This window comes from Lissotriton helveticus, chromosome 8, assembly GCF_964261635.1.
Source record: "Lissotriton helveticus chromosome 8, aLisHel1.1, whole genome shotgun sequence".
NCBI classification, from domain to species: Eukaryota; Metazoa; Chordata; class Amphibia; order Caudata; family Salamandridae; genus Lissotriton; species Lissotriton helveticus.
This window is the reverse complement of record NC_136069.1, coordinates 467,942,737-467,963,764: the sequence shown is the minus strand read 5'-3', so window position 1 is coordinate 467,963,764 and position 21,028 is coordinate 467,942,737.

Genomic DNA, 21,028 nt, shown 5'->3' with positions numbered 1-21,028 from the left:
GAGTGATGCTACTTTCTCTGTAGCAAATGAATCCATTGCAAAGTACGCAGACTTGTTTTACTTCCCCAAATCTCAGTTGTATATTTGGCACCATCTCCCTGCCCTCTGGTCCCGTCACTTCGGGTACAACAGATCTTCTGGCCATAATAGGGGGATTATCTAGTTCGTTACGAAACTGTGCAGCACTGTAGTTGTTAGGATGCCACCTAGTCATATGGCGATGCATTGTGTAGTTTCCGTAACTGTATTTCTTCTCGGTCCCTCTGGACAGTCTATCTTGACATATAAGGCAAGTTACGTATCTTGCATTTACTTTTTTCTCGCCTTTGGGAAATTTAAAAAATTGCCAAATGAAGTTTTCTTTCCGGTGAGACCTCCTGGGCTCCTCAGGCAAAAACTGCCTCTCTTCCTGCTCTTCCTCCTCTTCCTCTTCTTCCTCTTCTTGCTGAATTATAACTTCAGCAGGTGGTCCTCTCTTCCTTGGATGTGGTGGAGGTGGTGGGGAAGCACCAGCTGAAGCTACTAAAGAAGCCATTGCTCACTGCTAACAAAGGGTCTTTCTCTCACATAGATGAAAGTCAGAGTGAGGAAAGAAGGAGGGGTTTTCATCATTTGGGAAAAACAATAGTTCTCAACCAATGAAAAGTGTTAATTTTATATTACATGACCTAGTGTTACATCATTAGGAAACCAAAAGTGAAATGAACCAATGAAAAGTGTTATTACCAAGTCACATGACCTGCTGTGTTTACGTTACGCGCTTTGCGCCGCCTCCCGGTTTGCTTCTGGGAACCTGCGCTTCGCGCCTCGCTTCGCGTACCAGTTCTCTAACGTAGCACGTCATATGACGTATCACGCGACAACGTGAAACGTCATGCGGACGCGAGGCGTCACGATGTTTTCTAACGCGGCAGTTGCGTTAAAGGAACGTTTACCGGTTTGCGGACTATTTCGCGGCATCAAGGTCAGCTAACGGGAAGCTTCCCGATTCGCGAAGCGGGAGGGAAGAAAAAAAAATATTTAACAAAAAATTATTAATAAACATATAAAATATATTTTTGGATTTAAAGAAGAATACATTTTACAGCTACAGATATTAGCTTTTAAAAAACCAATGAAATTCACTGAAAAAACCATAGGTTATAGACCATATATAGTTAGGAATTAGCATTTACAAAACCTTGAAAATTCACTGAAAAAACCATAGGTTATAGACCATATATAGTTAGGAATTAGCATTTAAAAAACCTTATTTTACTCACACAAAACCATTGAAATTCCATATATAGTTAGTTGCACTAACTATATATCGCGCACCCGCAATCCACTGCTGATGATGTCACATATTACATCATTCATGACATGGTCAGTGACATCACTGATGACATCACTGATGACATCTCAAATGACATCACTGATGACATCACTGATGACATCTCATTTGACATCATTCTTGTGCTAATACGATAAACCTCTTCAGACTCTAATAAAACCTTAGATACACTCAGTGTATACAGACACTCACACACTGTTACTCATCCATGGAGTTACTCACACACCTAGTCAGTCATGCAAAGAATCAATCACACCTCTATTTCCTCAACTATACAGTTATACACACCTTACTTATTCAAACATATACTAACACATATTTACTCTCTTATACAATCCCTGATACAAGTTCACAATGATCCATACAGCCACTCACACATTCAGTGGCTCTCATGCACAGTTATTTATATATGCCAACTCTCACATGTACTGTGTTTTACATATGTACTTACTATGACATGTAGCATTGACATATCCATTCACTCATCAATACACTCATGCACACAGTCAACCGCCCATGTAGCTGTTTCCACATGTACTCTTGAACTCATACACCTAGTGAATCAACTGCTCACACATCTATGCACAGAGTCACACACCTCCCAGCCACCCCCACACAAACTCAATCTCCCATACAAATACTTGGGCAACCAATCAATAACATATGTAGCCTCTCGTATAGCTAATGATCCACACATGCAGCAGTTTACATCACAACAGACATACTGAAGCAAACATTCAGACAGTTTAGTCACTAACCCATGCATTTAGTACGACACATTTATTCACTCACTCATACAGTCAGTCACGCACCTACTAAATCCTTCATCGAGACACTTATACATCCACTCATTCTTCAATATATCTAACATATTTAAACTTTACAGAAACACACAGTCACTGGATGATGTCATCAGTGATGTCATCAGTGATGTCATCAGTGATGTCACTGACCATGTCATGAATGATGTAATATGTGACATCATCAGCAGTGGATTGCGGGTGCGCGATATATAGTTAGTGCAACTAACTATATATGGAATTTCAATGGTTTTGTGTGAGTAAAATAAGGTTTTTTAAATGCTAATTCCTAACTATATATGGTCTATAACCTATGGTTTTTTCAGTGAATATATATATATATATATATATATATATATATATATATATATATATATATATATATGTATTAACAAATCAATTTGTATGGTTTTTTTTTACTTACATTGATTATTTATTAATTTTAAGGTTATATAAGTATTTTAAGTATGTTTAAGTTAATTGTATTTATTATTTCATTTATTTTTAATTAATTTAAAGCATTTTAAAAAATTCGATATTTTGACTAACTATATTTTTTACATCGATATTTTTGATTCGATATTTTTGTACTTACCTGTTTGGAGATAGGAGGTCGATATTTTGGTTCTATATTTTTACCTCGATATTTTGGTAGGTCGATATTTTGTCATTCTATATTATGTCAGTGATCCATAAATTTAGCTTGGCTGTGCCCCGCCATAGCGAAATACTGGATTTTAATATTTCAAAAACTTAGCACCATTACTGAAGAGCCCCTGACCCCAAACCCTTTGTTGGCTCTCCTTGGTTTCTCTAAGCGGTTACGCAAAGATGTACGGCGTCTGGTAGATATAGGGTTTGCTGATAGCGAAACGGGGAGTTGCTATGCATTGGGCATGTGGGCCACCCCCTACTTTGGCACAATGGTCAAGAGACATGTTGTACTGCAATATGCAGTCCGAATTATACAGTGAATTGCTTCCTCCTCAAAGTCGACCTAAAAACATTTGGAGCCTATACCGGAGTTTTTTAGCTAGTAAGGAGTGATTTCCCTAGTATCCTGACTTCTTCGTGAGGTGAGCGGGGGGCTATGGATGCAGTTACGCTTGCTATAGTCACCTTCTCAGAGGCGCTACTTCAGGTACCCATTTAGTACATTATGCCTTTATGCAATTTTAATATTAATGCCTCTGCATGGTAGTTATTAATTGTTATGGCACTTGCATGCTACGAAAATTGTTACACAGTTATGTGATGATCGCTAAAGCGAATACGCAGCTTCCCAAGGTATTTACACGTATATACTGTATTCTGTACCCAGCAATACCTCTGGATTTATGTGTATAGACACTGTGAACGTTTTTCTTTTTGTTGTACTTTCTTTGTATGATCTACATGTTTTTTTATTTTTGTAAAAGCAATAATTAAAAAAAAACAGAGCTTTGGACTATACCATTTCCCGCTGAAAGGCAATATTTCTCTCCATGTGTTCCCATACCTGGTGTGTCATGCAGTTTGGTGCTTACTTTCCCTCCATGTTAAAGAACAGTAGATGTTTCAGCACCCAGGCAAATGTGCTGCATACCTAAATACATATAAGGTCCCAAAGGTGAGACCAAATGGATTACAAATGCTTGTTGGGCACACTAGCACTTATTTTAAAAACATAGCTTGAAGCCCGCACCACCTAAGAAGCACGCATTCTCTTCCCCTTTGATGAAGTTCATTGGAGCAGCAGGGTGGACTTGTACGCTTCTTTGCATCATAAAAAGGCAGGTGATGTGTACATTTGCAGGGGTGGACTTTGGTCTCTTGTTTCAGCAGGAAACATTTGTTATGGTTTAAAAAAACATGTTTTAATTGCTTCATTTGAGCTTTTTTTTTAAGCAGAAGCCAAAAAATATCCTTGCAACCCGTAGTTTTGTTTAATCAAGTGTTCAATCTGAGACAACCAGTGCTTTCACAAGATCATATCTCGGAATTTAAAAAATGCAGCAGAACGAGTTTCAGGTGCTGCTGCTCGTGACATTGTGAAGCTACTGTGGGTGGCAGGTGACAAGAAACTTGTTTAGTGTAGGGATTGATATCAATGTGGTTTAGCCTACTTCAAAGCTTTCTAATTATTATTTTTTGGTAGATGAGAAAATTGAGTGTCATAGTGAGGAGTTGATTTGCCCAAGATCACACAATTTGTTTAATAGTGAATCTATGACTGTGACTACCTCAATGCTGTATTGTATGTTTTTCTTTGGTCTTTGCATAACCTGTAGTGTGCGCTGATACCTTCCAGTCTAGCTATTGCTTTATAAAACTCAAATAATAATTATAGTTAAGACATTTTTAGGTCTACCCTCGAAAAATCCAGGCAGAGTATGGCATTGCATATCAAGTGATGGCCCTTCCTGGCACTGTCAGAATTGACCATCTGAAATGTACATTTTGACAGCCTTTTAACTGGTGCAGAGTGTGTATTTTGTCCTCGTTGCACTCCTTTGGAAGGACTGATACAAACTTCACTGCCTTGGTATACTATAGCCATTGTTATTTACAACATTATAAATGAAAAGTTCATGGGTCGCACTCTACTCCACCTCACCAGCGGGTGTAACCCAAGAGCATCACGGTAGATGCAGTCCTTCTTGGCGTGTGCGCCTATCGTAGCTCTGGAAGTGTAGAAAGCAAAGTTGCAGCACCAACTCTGTACGCCGGTGTTTCGGAATTATTGTTCCTCATCAGCAGAGTGTAGGTTTCTTCAGGGTTTGCTGGGCAGGCTGCCAAAGTATTAACAGGTCTGGTACCACTCATGGCGCGTAGGTGTGTTGTCCGAGCTCGTCAGCTCAATGGTTCGAGGGAACCATTTATAAGTGAAAAGTTCATGGGTCGCACTCTACTCCACCTCACCAGCGGGTGTAACCCAAGAGCATCACGGTAGATGCAGTCCTTCTAGTCGTGTGCGCCTTTCGTAGCTCTGGAAGTGTAGAAAGCAAAGTTGCAGCACCAACTCTGTACACCGGTGGTTCAGAATTATTGTTCCTCATCAGCAGAGTGTAGGTTTCTTCAGGGTTTGCTGGGCAGGCTGCCAAAGTATTAACAGGTCTGGTACCACTCATGGTGCGTAGGTGCGTTGTCCGAGCTCGTCAGCTCAATGGTTCGAGGGAACCATTATTTTTTTTTATTTTTTTTTTAAAACCTTTATTGAAACTTGCAAAGTATTACTTGCGCAGGCCCACAACCACAGGGGCCGGCCGCAAGCGTATCAAATGAATCAGGATGTAGAAACAAGAACACGACCGAAAAAAGCAATATCATAGATACGTCATGTGTGAGTGCGCACTGCAAAGCATAAGGATATATGAGGTTTTCGGTTTTTTAAAGTTATGTAGAGTAGGAACGGCTGCAGGAGCAATGGCGTCACACCACATAATAAAATAAGAAGAGGTAAGGGGGGGACGTACCCCGCAGAGCAAACAGAATCAGTTGATGAACCACACAGTTGTCAAAACAATACAGTCGCCGAGGCGGACCTAGAGCAAAAACAATACGACAGCAAGCAATAAAGCAGAGCACCATTCTGAAAACTCGCCCCCCAGTAACCTAAAGGCATAGTTGAGTGTAGAAGCCTTATAAGAAAAGGAAAAAGGGAAAGAAAGACAGCCAACCCTACTAAAGAGGTAAAGACCCTCCCAGAGACAGACGGAAAAAGAAGAAAGGGACCATAGAACAAAACAAACTAAAATAACAAACCCCCCCCACACCCGCCACCCTACACCACTGTAATGGCTACGGCCTACCCCACTAACAGCGTGCCTGTCGCCCAGGAACTGCCCCAAAGGAGAGGGAAAGAAAAGAGAAAGCGGAGGAGGAGAAATCAGACACACTCCCGGACTCCCATGCCCACCGCCAACAGCAACCACCCGGAGACACAACAAAACCAATATTCAGCAATTATACAAACCAGTCACGGTAGGATAAATAACAGCCACCCAATTCCCATCACAATATAGGCACAACCCCGGCATTAAGAAAAGCTATTATATCGGAACCCAGCGATAAAGTTCAGCCCTGGCCAGTACGGTCCGTCCTAAGAGTCTTTGCCACTCGAGCCGCCATTTTGATGGAAAAGGCAAAGCGTCCATAAAAGTTCTTTGCGGCATAAGAGGATCGAAAACAGGATAAAAGTACATGGCTCGAACTAGGAAAGATGTCCAAGAACAGCGAGCATCCGAAACCATCAGCAAGTAACTCGTGGCCAAATGGAAGTTTGTCCATAGAAGTGATGGGTGGCAGCAGGGTCAGGCAAAAGACACTAGTGAGAAGCACGGGCTGGCTAGCCAGCAATAGGGGACCGTCGAGAATCATAAAGTCCGGGCGATGCACAGGGACCCCGACCTCTGAGATGCCATGCATCGCTGGTACCATCTCCAGCTGGAGACCAAACGAGGTGTCGTCTTCAGGTTCCAGGATATCGTCCACTTTCACCATCAGTGTCCGGAACACAGCGACTGTGTGCGAATGGAGCGCCCCAATGGCGGCCACAACGGCCCGTAGTGATGGAGTGCCCTCCGTCCGCTCCATCTCCTCTCGGTAGGTGACAGAGCCGGGTTCGGACCCCGGAGGCCGGCTGCTCCGGAGTCACAGGCCACGTAAATCTGATCACAAATAATGGGCGCTCCTCGTCTTATAGAACACACCTTCGCCGTCAGGGAGGACCCAGCCCGTCGACCCCCATGGGGCAGAAAGGGCTCCGGGCGCCGGGCCTCCACCACAGCAGCCGGCGTGGCACGCTGGCGTGTCCCGGGTGTGGATCGTTCAAAGGATCGTCAGAAAAATCAACAATTCAGGCACTCTTCGGGAGACCGGGCTCAGTCCAGGTCTCACGGCCGATGTTGTTCAACTCCGACTCGGGTAGTCTAGAAATCGAGGCCCCGGCTTCAACACGATGTTAGGCCGAGAATAGAAACACGGCGTATCTTCGTCAGCCGATAAGGTAGAAATCTCGGGATTGCACCTCTGGAAGCAGTAGACCTTCAGAGACAAGAAAATCAGGTGTACAGACAGGATGAAAGACAGGATAATCGAGCTGTTGGCGGAGGTCGACGGAGCCGGGAGCTTATGCGGCCATCTTGATTCGTAGCGTAGCTCCTCCCCCGAGGGAACCATTTATAAGTGAAAAGTTCATGGGTCGCACTCTACTCCACCTCACCAGCGGGTGTAACCCAAGAGCATCACAGGTAGATGCAGTCCTTCTAGGCGTGTGCGCCTGTCGTAGCTCTGGAAGTGTAGAAAGCAAAGTTGCAACACCAACTCTGTACACCGGTGTTTCGGAATTATTGTTCCTCATCAGCAGAGTGTAGGTTTCTTCAGGGTTTGCTGGGTAGGCTGCCAAAGTATTAACAGGTCTGGTACCACTCATGGCGCGTAGGTGCGTTGTCCGAGCTCGTCAGCTCAATGGTTCGAGGGAACCATTTATAAGTGAAAAGTTCATGGGTCGCACTCTACTCCACCTCACCAGCGGGTGTAACCCAAGAGCATCACGGTAGATGTAGTCCTTCTAGGCGTGTGCGCCTTTCGTAGCTCTAGAAGTGTAGAAAGCAAAGTTGCAGCACCAACTCTGTACACCGGTGTTTCGGAATTATTGTTATTTACAACATTATAAATGCCAGCATTTTAACAACAACTGCAATGTGGCAGAAGAAGAATGAGTCGATTCTATTGCAACAAATATATGCTCATTTGTTTTCCTTTGCAGAGCTTTTACAAATGAGATTCCCACTCCAACATTCCCCATGTTTATGATTAATTAAAGGAACTCCTACACAATTGCCTTATTAGCCTTCTTGCTTACTCAAATTTGCTTGAAAATAAACCATTTGCTCACTCTTTTGTCAAAATATTCTTGGGGGGAGAACTCCCCCAAAATCCCTCCTCCGATGGTTGAGCTTGCTACGCTCGCTCGCAACAGGTCACACATCCTGAACTTTTACGCCACACCACTTTCTAATGTCACCAGCCGCCAGTGTATCATTTAGTTCCGCAATGGATGTACAAATCTGTTACATCATAATGACAATCTGGCAGATGTACAGAGTGTTGTGCTAATCATTTTAAAGGGGCAGGCTTCTGATTGCAAATCCTACTGAATGGAATGCAAATGCATGTGTAGCCCTATTTGGGATAGTAGGCCCTTATCCCTGCATTTACATTCTCAGAATGCCTTTTATTTTTGTTTTTACTGCAGCCTGTTTCCATTACAGAATAAGGTACTGAAATCAAAAAAATAAATAAACAAATAAACATACTATGAATATACCAGAGCCTAAATTCACAAAATGGAAGCTGTCAATAACAGACAGCTTCCACTCTGTGAATAGATACCACCCCTTCTGGGTGTTCATATCCGATCAATGGCATGCTGCTGCAAATGTTGCAACCCACTGATAAATTGCACTTTGATTCGTAAGGCTAGGGGCACACTCCTTTCACACCCCTTTCTTCTTCTGAATTGAAGTGAGTCACAAAGTGCACATTGTGAGTCAGAAACCGATTAGCACGCTGTAACATCAATCAATCAATCAATCAAGTAATTTGTAAAGCGCGCTACCTACCCAAGGCGCAGGGGGGGGAGCTGCAGTCAGTGGTCGAAGAGCCAGGTCTTGAGCAGTCTTCTGAATGCCGGGAGGTCTGTAGTCTGTCGTAGGTGGAAGGGAAGGGCGTTACAGGTCTTGGCGGAGTGGTGGGAGAAGTATCTGCCCCCGGAGGTGGTTCTGGTTCTAACATGCCACTGTACAGTTGCAAAGCCTTCAATTTTGATAACCGCAGTCTATGCAACAACACATAAAATTAGTATATCCTGGCCTAAGGTCCAGACATACAAAGATCTTTGCAGTAGCAAACCATGCAATTCCCAAACATCACAGAGGTCACAACTGCAAAAGATCATTTTACAGTTTACAAATCCCCTTTATCAGTCGTAAAAGTATTTCCAACTCGTAAAAGGGCTTTTGCGACCCTTTCTCAATCACAAATAGGAGTAGGCATGAAAAGTCCGCCCCTTGCTATCTATCATTTAGAAAGCTGTATATCAATGGTTTGTGACTGCAGCTGAGGTTGTAAACCATAGGTCAGATACGTACTTGTGATGGTAACTGATTTGCGAAGGGGACGCTGTCCCCACGGTAACGCTTCTCATTTGGTAATTGTGTTGGAGAGCCTCGAGGGAAGTAGGCAGTGATTAAGTGAACCACTGCTTGCTACACCTGATGTTTTATCAAACTAGAATATAACAAAAGGAGGGAGGGAGAGGGAGAGTGGATTCGGTCTCCCCAGGTAATTTTCATAAACAAAGTGGAATCCACTGAGGTAGTGGTAGTGATCCCTTTGGTCGCAGGGAGCACACAGTGTTGTTTTAAATACCCCTCACACACCAACAGGCCCCTTGGTGTCATGCTTCATCATCGGGGTCTTCCCAACCCTCTACGGGATGCGGCGTGCTGCGACTCACGACTACGTAGGAGCACTGAACGTGAACTATGTGTTGGTGTGTGTGAGATAAAAATGATGTGAGTAGTGAGGTAGTGGAAAGTGATGATTAAAAGATACCTGGCTCGTAGGAGAAAAAATAATTTTTATTAAACCCTCGGCTGGTATCATTAAAAGGGGTTCAGGGTGAGGTTGTTTACTGTATATTAGGGTACGTCAACCTCAGAAAGTGCGTCGACATGTTTCGGAGTCTGAAAACTCCTTCTTCAGGACGAGGATATGCACGACTATCCTCACCTTACTCACATGCAATGTAGATGTAAAAGTGTACTCTACAAAAAACAAAACAAAAAACAAATAGGTGAAATGTGCCTAATAATGTTTTTTGAACCAAAGTCTGTTGCGCCCAATAGGCGTATATAGGACAGAACCTGTGGGGTAAACAAAAGGACAATATAATTATACCATCACAATGTCGATTTCTGATCAGGAAAAATGACCTGTTCAGTGTGAAGAAGGGTAGAGAAGAACCTTAAACAAAAGTACCCTAATATACAGTAAACAACATCACCCTGCACCCCTTTTAATGATACCAGCCGAGGGTTTAATAAAAATTATTTTTTCTCCTACGAGCCAGGTATCTTTTAATCATCACTTTCCACTACCTCACTACTCACATCATTTTTATCTCACACACACCAACACATAGTTCATGTTCAGTGCTCCTACGTAGTCGTGAGTCACAGCACGCCGCATCCCGTAGAGGGTTGCGAAGACCCCGATGATGAAGCATGACACCAAGGGGCCTGTTGGTGTGTGAGGGGTATTTAAAACAACACTGTGTGCTCCCTGTGACCAAAGGGATCACTACCACTACCTCAGTGGATTCCACTTTGTTTATGTTTTATCAAACTAGACACATAGGTCAGCCAAGCAAATTCCATCCTCGTTTGCAAATCACTTAGTGTGCAATTTGCACATCCATAATTTGCCAACAGGGCGGCCAGATGGATGAAGTCATTTAGCTATCACAAAACTTATGATTAGCGAAATCACAGAGGTTGCGACAGCTAAATAAAAATTTTAAATGTATGAAACCATTTCGTGATTCAGTAGCTGCTTACCAAAAGGCAACATTGGTTTAGAAATGTGTAACGATTTGTAGTTTGGAAGGGGCATCCTTTCCAAATTGCAATTCGCAATGCTATTTATTAACGGTTTGCAAACACTCTGTTGGTTTCGAACCATTGATAGGTTACCTCCTCCTCAAAGGACACAAGGTCCACAGTTGAGCCCTTACCCTTTGTGAATGTAAAAAAAGTTTGTTTTGGAGTTTGCAGTGGTGCAGGGGAACACTGCTGACTCTCAAACAAACGTAAATAAAATATGTTTAAATGCAATCCCATTTCCTTAAAAAAAACAGACTGCATTCATACAAAGATTACTTTATTTAAATGCTGTCACAGAAATGCTGACCCCAGTAGGCACCTTCCCAGTAATGACATCCAGTCATAGTGAGTCACAATTTGCAACAACCTCATAAGTACTGATGAGATAGATCAGATTGCGACCCACTACCATTCAGAATTTTGTGAACCGCCCTATTAGTGCATCGGTCCATTTTGCAAAATTATTTTCGCAAAATGTCAGCACACAATTTGCAACCTCTTTTTGCAAATGAAAATTTCATACATAAGGTCTCTAGTTCCTTAGCAAGTGCCCTTTGACAAAACACTCACAAACAATAAATATAAAAAGAAAATAAATCTAAATTCATTTTTGTACTTGTACCCACTGGGTCAATTTTTATGATGCACACTAATTAAAATGCTATTTTTCTATTTACAGCCATAACAGTCATCTTTTTAGGTCTGGACTTTGAGACAGCCTGAGACAGTCTTGCCAAACTATTGTTTTCCAGAAAATGTATACATAATATGCACACAGGGAAGGATTTTTGATTAGCGGCTTTCATCCATTGGTCTTTTAAATTGCCATTCACATTTTGCTTCCATCCACCATAGCATAGAGCATGAAACAATGGGTCAGCGTACTTTACCCATTGGTTCCCTTCACCTTGAGCAGCTGTACAAAGTCTGTGTACTTTGTTCACATCCGCTAGAAAGTTGTATATTCAGTGTAAAAGCAAGTTCAAAGTGTTACTTTTTATTTTATGTATTTTTTATATTACCTACGAATGCATCTATTTATTTTGACCAACTTCTTTTTAAAGGACCCGATTACGTGTTTGGCTGTCTGACTGCCTGAACGCCACGGTCTCTAGAAGACTGCAGTATTACGAGTTTTCTGATGGGCCAGCAGTGGTTTTCCTGGTAGCGGTCAATGGTTTTCCCATATTTATCGATGCCAGTATGTATGTTTCGACTGCAATTGTGTTGAAAGTACACATATGCATGATATCTGTGTTAGAATACCACCTACTTATTGCCTGAGTTTGGCCCATATGTGGCCAATCCAGTCAATAAGTATATGGTACAAAACGGACTTACCTGTATTTCGCCACAAACAGGGTTGTATTATTCGAGGTGAAGATGGTGCAGTGAAGGGGATTCCTGGAGAAAGGGATCCACTTCCAACTCTGACAGGAACAACAGAAAAGGGGTGTGTATGCACCCCAAATCCTTCAATTACGCCGCTTTGAAGTCAGTGGTTCCACCGCTGCGCTTGGCTCCTCGGACAGTCAACTCATAAATCAGACGGCGGTGAACTTCTTGATTCCACCCTATGGCAGCTGCTTTTCACCGACTGCCACAGCGGCGGTATGTGGATAGCTGGCGGTGTCAGTGGTCTTTCCAACAGCAATCCAATAATCTTGTAATACAGCAGTCAGACAACCGAGGTCACGGCGGGTGGACCGCCTCTGCGGGCACAGTGATCTCTGGACCGCTTAACTCGTAATCAGGCCCAAAGTGTTGAGTTATAAAGTGTTAAGTGACTTTGTAACATTGTAGGGTGCCTGTCTGTGATTGAGTGCTTGATAAAATGGATATTTATTCCGATCGCCTTCAAAAATAAAATGCATGGTGCAACTGAAAGGCTTGTTATATAAGTAACATCTAGTGAAACTGCTGCATCAGGGAATATTTTTTAAATTCTTCTTTTATTGCAGTTATACGGTGGCCATGCCTAAGTGGTGCTTGACCTATTGGCTTTGCCAAAGCTTGTTGAATGAATGGAAACACGATCCGGCACGGATACAGAAGTATTTAGGTGGCCCTGGAGTAGGGTGACCAACAGTCCGTAAATTTCACTGACGGTCCGTAATTTGGGTCTCATGTCCGTTGTCCGTGAGCATCCCTCTTACGGGCGTCTTTTGTCCGTAATTTTGGGCATTGCAGGGAACAGCACTGTTCCCTGCATGAAGCCTCAGTTCTCTGATGGGGCCGCTTCGCACTCCTCCTCGGAGCACAAGAGCAGCCCCACCCACCCATTGTCATTCTGTATGCAGCTGATTGCCACATACAGAATGACAATGGGCCAGTGTGGGCTGTTGCAGCATGTGGTGGCGTCCTCCAGCCTCAGTCTAGGGCAGGGCATTCTGTCAGATGGAAGAAATGTGCTAAAACGCCATGCTGCTACCGGAGAATCCAGTTCATTCAAAGAAGGTGGTGAAACAAGTTAAAAAGAAGGGGCTAGAGTTCTTTTAGTCGCATCATTTTAGAACTGATGTATTTTCAATATTATATTCAATGAAGCCATGGTTGCTGCTTCTTTATTTTATGTAAGTAACAACCAAGCTAATAGTTCTGGCTTCTTGTAGGTGTTACATTACTTGTTATCTGGATATAATGACCGAAGAGGCAAAATACTAGTCGGGCGATACTCTATACTAAGCACAGATTTTTAGCGAAGGTGTTTTAAGCCACGCCCTTAATTACATCGAACACCCCCTTTGGAGATACCCCCCAGTTTTTTCATCCCACTTAAAGCCTTGGAAACAACACCATGTCACAGTCACCTCATGACCTGGCACTGCATGACTCATGTCTTCCAAGGTTTCAGACTGCCTATGTGCAGGGGCATAGTGAACCCCTTTAGGAACTACAGCAAGGGTGAGATTCTTGTGATGGGCCTCTTCTGTCCGCAACTCTGCAGACAAAGGCTCAGCTGATAATTACTGTGAAAAGGTGGGTGAGTGTGTAAGTGAAGGGATGGGTGGATGGATGGCTGGATAAATTAGTGAAAGGGTGAATGGATGGATAATGAGATAAAGGATGGATGGATGGATGGATGAGTGAGTGGAAGGATGGATGAAAGAAAAGGTAAATAGATGGATGTATGGGTGGAAGGATAGATGGATGAAAGGGTGGATGGATGTGTGAAAGGATGGATGGATGAGTGAAAGGGTAGATGATGGGCGAGTGAAGTGGTTGGTGGATGAGTGGAACGATGGATGGATTGATGAATTGATAAGTGAAATGGTGAATGGATGGACAGATGAGTGAAATGGTGCATGTAAGGATGGATGAGTGAATGAAAGGGAGGGTAGACAACAAAAATGGATAGATGAGTGAAGAAGTGAAAGGGTGGATGGATGAGAGAAAGGCTGGATGGATGAGTGAAAGGATGGATCAGTGATAGTGTCAATGGATGGATTCATGAGTGGATGGATGGGTGGGTGGATGGAAGGAAGGATGGATGGCTAAGTGAAAGGGTCAATGGAGAGAGAAAGGATGGGTGGATGGATGGATGACTGAAAAGGTGAATGGGTGGAAGGATGAGTGACTGGGTGGATGGATTAGTAAGTGAAAGGATGGCTGGATGGGTGAAAGAGTAAATGGATGAGTGAATGGATGGGTGGAAGTGTGGATGGATGGATAATGGATGGATGAATGAAAGGGTGGATGGAGGGATGGGTGAGTGAAATGATGAATGGAAGGATACACAATGGATAGGTTTGCAAATGGTTGTATATGTTTGGATAAAGATGGGCTTACTTTTATCCTATTGTGCGACCTCCTCTGATGTGTCTGTAAAACATATCTTTTGTCCCGAAGTTTTGTCCTGAATTTTGACCTTCTGTCTTGAATTTTTGTCCTGAATTTTGACCCTTTGACCTGAATTTTTACGCTCGCCGTCCTGAATTTGCACCCATGCCAGTTGGTCACACTACCCTGGAGATCATTGGTTAACGACCCAGCCAATTCTCTATTCTTAGTTGTTTTTGAGGCCGATATTGCAACAGTGATTCCAATTGTTACAGTCATACGGCAAGCCTGTCATCTACTGTTCATCAAGTGAACTGCAGGCAGCAGTCACTATTATCCTTTAAATATGACCTGGAACATACCGTTTACAAAAGAATGGAAACCCTATATTTTCCTGAAGTTACGATTGAATGAATGTATGTACTAGGGAGTTTGGGGTGCTAATGTTCACCTAGAAAAACAACAATTTGCCTCCTTAAGAATAAATCCATAATCTGCGACAGAATCACTTTAAAAGCAGGTTTGTCAACCAAAGGCAATCGACACAGTCTGCGATTCACAATAACCACAGTGTGGCCGCGAAATGACCTTTCTTTATGTGCAAAATCCCTTCGATAAATCAGAAAATTATTTCCGACTCGGAAAAAGGCTTTTGCGACCACAATATCAAACCTCCTGTATAGATGCTGTTGTTTTTGTATTAACCATGGTGTGGGATCACAAAGCACGATTTGGTTAGATGTTTGTAGATTTTTGTATCTGACCGTTCCGTATTAACCCTAAAAGTCATAGCTACTTGTGGTAGCCCAAAGTAAGTTTCTCAATAGATGTTTCTGCAGTGCTTAATTTGTAAAAAAAAAACAATTGTAAAAACATAAGTGCCAGGGCCCTCGTCAGGAGGCTACTGCAGATTATGTCACCCATAACAATGACAGTACTAACACAACTATCTTTTTTTTTTTTTATTTATTTATTACCACAGTTGGGTCATTTGACGAATAATACATTCATAACATTCATAAGGTAAAAAAAAAAAGAAATAAAGTATAAATATCCATAACCTTCTTTTACAAAATTGTCTGAGTCAAACAGGGAGGACAAGGTTACCAAGTTCATATACACAATACATAGAACCATGAACTATTTCTCTAGATACTCTTTAAGAGCCCCCCAAATCAATATACCTAGTCGTTTTTTCCTAACGCCCTTTAGAACATACAAATTCCATTCCAATTCATATACATTAAACAATTTCCTCCGCCAAAATTCAAACGTCGGTGCTTCGGGTTGTAACCATTCCGTGGCTATACATAACCGGGCAATGGTCATTGCTACAAATAAGAAATTCTTAAATTTACATAGATTCACATTATTATTGACATATTGCCCCCCCCCCCTACTAACATAAGTGCAGGGGATATTTTAATAGGATACTGAATAACTAAGAATATAAACCTTTCTATACTGGAAATAAAAGACGATAATTTGGAACAGTTGTAGAAGACATGAACGAGGTCTGCATCTTCCCCTCCACATCGAAAACATTTTCCATCATACATAGGCCCCCATGTTGCCATTCGTTTAGGCGTGTAGTATAATCTAAATATAGTCTTATATACCTGTGCTTTCAAGTTAGCTGACAAGCACAAATCCTTAGCCATCAGAATAGTATCAACAACATTTAAATCAGTTTCCTCCAGTTGATTCTGCCAGTATGCGTTATATTTGTTCAAGTCATCCAGTTTATATTCAGTCAGCAACCGATATATTGTACCAATCCTTTTTTTTTATCGAATTGCCTCTATTAGATTATTGGGAGTAGGTGTATTTAATTTCTTTAAACAAAAGTCCCTAACTTGTAGATATTTAAAAAAAGAAGAATAAGGTAGCTGATATTTGCTTCCCATATTTGAAAAAGATCTAAATATTCCGTCTGTATCAAATAAATCACCTATTCTGACCACCCCTTTCTTACTCCAATCCTTAGCAACGCTATCCCAAAATATCGATGGAAGTATTTTCTCCGCTGAAAAAGGAGTGTAGTATGTAATTCTTTCTAACTTCATAATCCTCGCAACTTTTCTCCAGCCTTTAAATGCAGACATAACAACTTCAAAGCGGGTGCGTTTATAGTAGGTCCGCTCCAACTCTTTTAACAAGCAAACCTTTGCATGCTCCCCCAATACAATAAAAAATATCGACGGGGACTCCGCCGGGTCTTCAACTTGTTCTCCGGTCAGCAAAATCCTTATTCTTTGTAAAAAACAAACATAATAATAAAACAGAAAATCCGGAATCCCACGCCCACCTCTCTCTATTGGCAAAGTCAGCCATTTCATTGCTCGCCTAGTTTTACCGGGTGCCCAGAATTTATTTATTTTATTTATTTTATAAACTTGTATGGCGCAACAGCTACCCAAAAAGGGTTTCCCTGCGCCTGGTAACACAGCATCATAGATGGAAGAGTATAGCAGGGTCATTCAAGTTACTGATCGAACAACCAGGTTTTTATCGCTTTACGGAACCTGGAGAGACTTCCCTCCTTTCGTATGTGAAATGGAAGTGAGTTCCATATAGTGGGACCCAGATGGGAGAAAGATCTTCCTCCCATCCTGGAGAGCTTAAATCTCGGTACGCAGAACTTTTCAGCTGATTGGGACCGTAGGTTTCTTGCAGGGATATAGGGATGTGCTAGTGTCTGAAGATATTTTGGGGCAGTACCTGATTTAATTTTAAACATGTAGTTTAAGGCCTTAAATCTGATGCGATTTTCCACCTTCAACCAATGTAGTTCACGTAAGTAAGGGGACACGCTGGTATTTTTAGGGATATGGCAAAGAAGTCGGGCCGCCGTATTTTGTACTAGCTGTAGTCTTTTTATGACTGCTTTATTTGCCCCCAAGTACAGGATGTTCCCGTAGTCAAGCCGGGATGTAATTTTTTTTTTTTTTTTTTTTTTTTTTTTAAAAACCTTTATTTGAGCAAGCAAAAATGTACAAGGATGGGCCTACAACCACACGGGCCAGCCGCTAAAAAGGAGTAGACACATATCACATATGCCCGCAGAGGTAACCGTCAATCAACAATGCAATACTCCACATTATATACAGGACCAAAACAGGTTTCATTTATATGAAAGAACAAACACATAGAAAGGCGAGAGTGTATCACTGAAGGCCAGCCCAAGGGACGCGAGGGGGGGACAGCAGCGGAGGTGCAGTAGTAATAACCTAAGCACTAAGGAGTATGAAGTGGGGGGGGGGGGGGAGGGGGGCAGAGATCAGGAAGAAGAAGGGGGGAAGAGCCGGAGACACCAGCTCAGTCCCTATATGAAGATTCCGGGAACGCTAGCCTAAGGAGATAGGGTAACCTCGTTAGTGTCCACAAGGGGAGGAGTACAAATGTCGCCACGGTGTTCGTTCCATTGACCCCACACTTTCACCCATGCCCTGGGTCTACCCCTGGCCACATAGACAGTTTTCTCACGGAACATGGACCAATCCATATTATCCTCCCATTGCGAGAGGGCAGGGGGCCTGGAAGCCCCCCAGAGTTGCGCCACATCTCGCTTCGCAATCATATAGCCCAGGGTGGCCCATCTAGTCTGCGCCACCGAATAGTCCGTGGGCTCCCAAACATTCAAAAGACAGCGACGAGGTTCCGGTCGCAAGGATATCCCTGTCACCACAGTCATCAGATCAAGCACGGCTACCCAATAAGCAGCCACCATCGGGCACTCCCAAAGAATATGCAGGAAAGTAGCACGCAAACCACACCCACGCTTACACAGTCCATCGGAGGAAAAGCCCATCACCATCAGTCGCGGTCCCGTCACGTACACCCGATGAAGGATCTTCAATTGGACCAGACGGAGTCGAGCCGGTATAGCCACCTCCTTCGGAGAGGAGAGGGCCGATTGCCAATCCTCATCATCAAGTTCCAACCCATCTCCCATCCACTGTTCCCGAAGTCGGGCCAATAAGTCAGTCCGATTGTTAATCAACTTTTTATAGATCAGGGAGATAGTGCTATCAGGAAGATGTTCGTCAAGGATACGGTCCTCAAGTGGGGAAGAGTCAGGCGGAATCTCACCAGGAGCAAACACCGAAACCAAAGCGTGCCTGACCTGTAAATAACGAAAGAATTCCCGACTACTCAGGCCGTAGTCAGCCTGGAGGGCCTGAAACGGGCGCACAGAACCCTTAGAATATACATCCCCCACTTTAGAGATCCCAATCAAGTCCCAACGGTCAAAACCCTTGGAAGACCAAAGACCGCCCAGACGTTCCGAAGCATAAAGCGGCGTCGCCAACGTCAAGCGATCCTCCCAGCCCAGGCTCACATTCGCAGCACGCCACACTGTCAAAGCAGTCAAAGTAGGTCCCACAAGATGGCGTCCAGCGGAGCGAGAATAGAGCACTCTATTAAAGTCCCCTCCCGGAAGCTGAAGTTTATCCATCTCAAACGCCGGATTACGACCCGGAGAGAACATAGCGTGATTAATAGCGGACAGATGGGAAGCCCAGTAGTATCTCTTAATATCGGGGAGCGCCATGCCCCCATCGTACCACGGGATGGAAAGTTTCGCGAGAGCAATGCGCGGTCGCCCATCCCAAATAAGTTGCCTCTGAAGGCTCTCAATCTCCCGAAAATAGGTCTTGGGGACAGGATCATAATAATTCTGGAGAGCGTAGAGAAACCGCGGTAGTGACATCATCTTAAACAGGGCCGCCCGACCCAGTGGAGACAGGGGAAGTTTGCGCCAGCGGGCAACGTCCAAACGGAGCCTAAGCAACGGGGGAAGGAGATTACGATCAAAACGAAGGGACGGATCCAAGGTAACGAAAACCCCCAAGTATTTGAAACCATCCCGGACCACCTGAAGAGGAAGTCTACTCGGCAACGGAGGCAAGATACCAGATAAAACGTATACACAGGATTTAGACCAGTTGATGACGAGGCCTGAGTTCGCGCCAAAGGACGCAAGAACGTCAAATAAAACAGATAAAGACTTGCGAGGAGAAGTAAGATACAAGAGGATGTCGTCCGCATAAAGCGAGACGCGGTCTTCAAAGTCCGGGGCCCAGCGAATACCTTTAAGGGACGGTTCCCAACGGAGCCAGGCCGCCAACGGTTCAAGAGCGAGCGCGAACAAAAGAGGGGACAAGGGGCAACCCTGACGGGTACCCCTGCCCAAGGAGAAGGGGGCCGACACTCTACCGTTCACAACAACTTGCGCCAGAGGTTCCGCGTACAACAGCCTAACCCAGCTAATAAACTCGCACCCGAATCCAAATTTCTCAAGTGTTGCCCATAAATAGGGCCACTCCACAGTATCAAAGGCCATCGAGGCATCCAGGGACGCCAAGATGGCCGGTTCAGTCAAAAGCCCCGCCCTCGCCAGCGCGCCGTGAAGGCGACGTAAATTCAGAGCAGTGTTGCGATGCGGGATAAAGCCAGATTGATCCGGATGGACCAACTCCCCAAGAACCGAAAGGAGACGGGTCGCCAAAAGTTTAGCCAACACCTTAGGTTCAACATTTAATAGGGATATGGGTCTATACGAGGAACAGAGGTCACGCGGTTTACCCTCTTTGGGAATGACGACGATTGTCGCCAGACGCTGATCATAAGGAAGTATGTTCCGCTCACGAGATTCTAGAAACATGGCGCGGAGATACGGCGCCACCTTATCGGGGCGTAATTTGTACAACTCAATAGGCAAACCGTTCGGGCCCAATGCTTTGCCCGAACGGAGCGATCGAAGTGCATTGGCTATCTCATCATTCGTAAAAGGGGAATCCAAAGCAATACGGTCCAAGTCGGTGACACAGGGCAAAGAGATATCACGCAGAAGAAGGCGGGAGTCAGCAATATCCCTCACAGACACGGGAGCATATACCACACGGAAATATTCCGCGAAACGATCAACAATGGCGGTCGGATCAATCACATTCTCACCACTCGCAGACTGAATCACGGGCACCACACGATTAACTCTTTCTTTCTTGTCCAACCACGCTAGGAGTTTGCCCGCCTTGTCGCCCACATCGTACAGTCTGCCCTGTTGTTCACGAAACATCACCTTTGCAGCGTCAGTGACCAGAGATTTATATGCAAACTGTTTTAGACCCAGGGCATGGAGTTTCTCAGGCGTGACACCAGATTCCAACTCGTCCTCCAAAGCAGAGATCTCCCCCTCAAGGTCCACCACCTCCTTCCTCCCTGCCCTCTTAGCTTCAACAATCAAGGAAAGGGCCTGACCACGAATCACAGTTTTAAAAGCTTCCCACAGGGACACAGCCGAAGAGACCGACCCCTCATTTTCCAGGAAATATGCATCCATAGACTTGAGCAAGAGGGTACGAGTCCCAGGGGAGGAAAGATACCAAGGGTTAATGGGAGCCACTCGGCCCGCCGCCTCTACCCCAACCTCAAAACGAAGCCAGAGCGGCGAGTGATCAGAA